The sequence below is a fragment of the Dama dama genome, chromosome 30, assembly GCF_033118175.1.
Source record: "Dama dama isolate Ldn47 chromosome 30, ASM3311817v1, whole genome shotgun sequence".
NCBI lineage: Eukaryota > Metazoa > Chordata > Mammalia > Artiodactyla > Cervidae > Dama > Dama dama.
Window position 1 is genome coordinate 29,302,123 of NC_083710.1, and position 5,330 is coordinate 29,307,452.

A 5,330-nucleotide genomic window follows, 5' to 3' on the forward strand; every position below is an offset into this window, starting at 1 on the left:
TATCCTTCAATTAAAAATAAATGAGTTTTTTTTTTTTTTTTTTTTTTTTAAGGGTGGGCTTCCCTTGTGGCTCAACCGCTAAAAAATCCATCTGCAATGTGGGAGACCTGGGTTCGATCCCTGGGTTGGGAAGATCCCCTGGAGAAGGGAAAGGCTACCCACTCCAGTATTCTGGCCTGGAGAATTCCATGGACTGTACAGTCCTTGGGGCAGCAAAGAGTCGGACACGACTGAGCAACTTTCACTTCACTTCACTTAGGATAAGGATGAATGGTCCCAGGTTGTTAGGAATGGAGACAACATCCAAGTCTGTGAGAAGGCAGCCGAAATCTCAGCCTTTCAAGCTGACAAAGACATAGATGGACAAGTTATGGTCCTGAATATGTCCACCCTTACTGCTAAGACATTCTACTATCTTCCATGTATACAGTCTTAAAGCTCTGTTACGAGAGCATAGAATGACCAAGAGAATCCTGAGGATGTTCAGGTCTTTGTGTGGTTCCCTCTGGGCACGCAGCACCAGATGATTAGGAAACAGAGAATTTGCAACCAGGGCCCCCAGAGGTGGGACGAGACGTGCTGGATGGGCGGCCAGAAGGATGCCGCTTTCTGTGGTAAGAAGTTAGTAAGTCAGGGAAGAGTTCTTTCGAGAATAAAAGCTCTCTGTGTGCCCCTATATGGGCAAAACACCTTTCTTTCTCTTTCTAAGCATCCTTCCCTTTGAATGCTGAGGGCGTAGCAGATGTTTGAAAGAAAATAGGATATTCAGCATCTCTCCTTAATCAGGAGAGATCACAATAATTTGATCTTGCCTCTCTGGGATTCGTTTTCATTGTGCCTTTTACAAACTGAAACAAATCTTGTTTTTTAGTTTTACATTCCTTTCTGTTTCTTCTTCCCTGGGTTTGTTTATCCCTCCTGTTCTGGGAGAGCTTTGTCTTGGGTTGTGATGGTTTGTGTTGTACTTCTACCTTCTGCTTTGTTCTCCACTCTCTTGATTCCTGCCCCTCCCACCCCACCCCACCCCACCCGCTTACTGTCCTCTCTTGTCCCTTTGATTCGGGAGGGGCTGCTCCCTAAATATCTGAGAATGTCTTCTGTCCAAGACATTCCAGGGAGACCACCGGTATCCCTGCCTTCAGGGGGAAGGAAACCCCAGGCTGGGCGGCACCCAGCAGGGACAGGGTGACAACCCTCATCAGCCAGAGGCTGCGGGATCCCAGAAACACATTCGGGTCTGTCTTTGTGAAAGAAAGTGATACTTCTGCAAGCAGGTGGTACTATTTTGGGGAACATTTTTATGTGCAATTTAGAGTGCACATTCTACGCACAGCTCAGACAGAAATAATCAGTTTAATGTGTGTCTGCACCATCATGTGGTCAAGCTTTAGGTGAGAGCAGATTTACACACCGAAATCAAAAGGAAATAGCAGGAGCCGTCTTCTGCTACATTCCTTGACAACAAATGGTCATGCGATGGAGGGCGGCCAGCCCAGTGCTCAACTCCTTTCACTCCTTCCCAGAAAGGGCTTTGAGTTTGAAGGAAAAACTAGTTTCCAAGGTGCTTGACTGCATCTGTTCAATATAGATTTTTATTAACAGGGGGCACATGTAAACAAAGTCTACATAAACAGAAAGACGCCTGGCAGCCATGGGGAGTATGCTCAGTGTCAGGGGGTTTTTCCTAACATGAAGTGTAAGGCAGTTTACGGGAATTCTCGAGCCAACATTTCAGTTCAGGAAGACATCCTGCTTCTCTGATACCTGCTACAGAAGATGGTCAGACTGAAGAGCTTAATTTCCATGGCACCGGGCGGTTGTCATCGTGGGTTTTCATTAAAGAGAAAAGGGTTTGTTCTCTGAGGGGCCAGGATGCCAGAGGAACCACGGTAAGAAAATAAAAACAAAAACAAAACATACTAAGGTTCACTGCCTATTTTTCAGAGAGTTCAGCTTGCAAATGAAAGAATTGTATTGAGGATTGTTTTATTTTTTTAAGTAGAAGCTCCACTGAAAGCAGCCACGTGTGAACACCTCAAGAAGGAGAAGCGCTTTCAGTCAAGCACACTATGCAGATCTACACCCAGGGTCACATTCAAAATATGTATGTGTCACCCCTTGGCTCCCCAAGCAATGAATCAGTGCAGACTCTGCAAAAAAAAAAAAAAAAAAAAAGCAGCTGTATTGAGCCTTCGAGTCACCTCGGCCATAGCTTTCAGAGCTGGAGAGAAGAAACTTTGAGATTAAAGGGCAACATTTTCCCTCTGAAATGGAATAATTGCGATATGGGATTTACTTTTTCTTCCCCCCTTCCAAGTTTTGAAGAAAAACAATGTTCTTCCTGCTGTGATGAATTTATTCTGAGGTCTAAGAGGAAACCCGTGTCCCGAGAGGAGGCGGGCCCTGAGTCAGGAGGGTGAAGGCCGACCTTTCAGCACATGTGTTCCCGTTTATCCAGGGGCGGCGCTTGGGTGTGAAGGGGGGAATACCCACGGTGAAAAGATTCAAGGGGATCAAATTATTTTTCCATTTGTCTCAGAATGAAAGAAAGAGAGGAAATAAAAGGGGGAAAGAAAATCATTTCATTATGTGGTGATCCAGTGTAACCTGGGGTAGCAGGCGAGTGGCAACTTTATTTTTCAGAGAAGCTCCCTCTAGGGTATCCCGAGCCTCCCAGAGTGCGGTCCAGGCCTGTGGAATCCAAACGCAGCAGGACGAGAACAGGAGTTGCACGGATGTCTACACTTGTCATCTCTCACATGACCTACCAGAGGTAGCCTCCCTCACCCCACCTGGGTGGATGGGGTCAAGGGGAAAGAGAAAACTGTTCAAACGAACATTTACTACATGGTAACATGTTACCTGTTTTACACGCATAGTCTTCGTCACCATCACCATAAGTCTGAAAAGTAGAGAATAGCTCTTGTTGTCTTTTCGTTGCTAAGTTGTGTCCGACTTTTTTGCCATCCCATGGACTGTAGCCACCAGGCTCCTCTGTCCTTGGGATTTTCCGGCAAGAATATTGGAGCATGCAGTCATTTCCTTCTCTGGGAAATCTTCCCGACCCGAGGATCAAACCTGTGTCTCCTGCATTGGCAGGCGGATTCTTTACCACTGAGCCAACAGCGAAGCCCAAAGTAGAGATTACTGTCCCCATTTTAGAGGTAAGCAGAAAGTTTCAAATGTTTCTGTGGGCCGTTTTCCAGGTGCCACAGCTGGTGGTGGAGGGGGCGTATCTGTTACCAGACTCCTTGGCTTTGATGCACTGGCTTCCCGACAGGTGGCCTTGGTATGTGAGGTGGCGGTTGGAAGGTCCATTTAGCATCAGAGGATAAAGGCCACAACTATTTCCCCCAACAGCTCACACGCTATTAAACACGGGAAAGCAAGAGACCGAGTGAATGTACTCAAAGGGCAGGAATGAAAACAACGCAATTAGGACTCATCTGGGGAAGAGGAAGTGTGCCGTCTAGTTACAGTGGGGAAGGCCTAATGAGGCCAGTCCTAGGGGCTCCCTAATCCACTGGATAAAACGTGGGGAGACAGTGAATCGGTGCCCACTGCTGATCAGCTCAGCGAGGCCCCACTGCTTGGCCGCACTGTGACATTTCACACTGGCTGATGATCAGCTGCTTTGCCAACATCTGAACACACGTGTGGAGTGAAAAGCCTCAGGCCCTGTGGCTTTTCCACCTCCCGGTCCCCTTCGTGTCGCCTCGTCAGGGGTGTGGCACCCTCATACAGGAACTCAGCCCTAAGCCCTCCCAAAGCCCGTGCTCATCTCCCACACAGCCAGGGACACGAGACAGTCCTGCTGGCCCCGCATCCCAGAGTCCGTCAGGCGGGTCACAGGCTAGGCTTCAGCTTGTCCTCGAGCATGGGGTCAGAGAGAGATGTGTTCTCTGCGGGGACTCCCCATGATCGCGGGGGGAGGGGTTGAGAGAGCTCCCTCAAAGCCCAGGCCTCTTAAGAGTCTCCCACTTGCCTCTGAAGCTTAAACGTGGGCCTACTGACTTCTCCTGATCACAAGGAGCAGGGTCAGGAAAGAAAGACCGACGAGGAAGAGGAGGGAGGGCAGGCAGCAATCATGTCAAAACAAACACCTGAACATCTAAACTCTGCTCAGAAGGGATGTCGACACAGCTCCCTGGTTGTCGGGGGAGAGAGGGGAGCAGGGTGGACCCCAGGAAGCCTGGTCATGCAAGCGGAGAGGCCCCTGCAGGCCAGTTCGAGCCCCTGCCTGCCCTGATCACCAAGGAATAGACCGGAGGGGGCTTTTGAAAAGACATCAGGAGAGTCATGAAATGCAATCACCGAGAGACAGAGAAATGAGACCGTCAGGGTGGGAGCTCAGGGCCTCTGGGTAAAGGTGACCTCTGCTGACCTCCTGCTGGGGTCAGGGGGGTCCCACACCCACAATAAATGGCCACAAGCCACACGCTTGTGTGGTCTAGAAGCTTCTCCTCAAGATAACAGAATTAGGTGTCTGGAAAGAAAGGTGAAATGAGTGACTGCTCATGACCTGGCTTTGCATGTGTCACAGCCGCACCAGGGGCCCCACGCCCTGTGGTCAGGTCGGGGTGATCCCTGCGGTCTCACCCACAGACACCACCTCTGTGCCAAGACGCAATCTCCCGGAAGGATGACCGCATGGGCATGGCCTGAGGACACCATGGGTTCAGGGAAGTGCGGCTGCTCCCAGCCACAGGAGGAGCAGCGGCTCCAGAACATGTGCCCCCCAGCATCGGGATGAAAGGCCTGCCCCGGAGCCCAAGGCTTCTTGGAGACAGATGAGCTGGGAGGAACTCTGGAGTCCAGCACTCTCCGTTCATGCATGAAAAACATAGCAGCTCAGGAAACAGCCGCCCTGAGTTCAAGACCTCCCGAATATTTAGCCAGCGGTTCCCCAGTCATGAAGATGGAAACAGAATCCGTGCCTCTGGTGGCTGTTGTACTGATTGAATGAGACAATACAGAAAACCACCTGAGCAGTCCATCACCTTGCAGTCACCATTTGTCATCATGCAGATAAAACCAACTAGGGAGACCCAGAAAGGTCACAGCCCTTCCCGGAGTCAGTCGGCGGAAGCTCTGGGAAGGTCAGGTGTAGGAAGCTCCCAAGACGGCCCACAAGATCCTCCCTCCTGGTATTCACAACTGGAGTACCTCCCTCCTACACTGTATTCACAGAAACAGGAGAAGTGACTTTATATTACTTCCAAAGTGAAAGTATTAGTCGCTCCGTCGTATCAGACTCTTCGCGACCCCGTGGACTGTAGCTCCAGGCTCTTCTGTACATGGGGTTCTCCAGGCAAGAATACTGGAGTGGG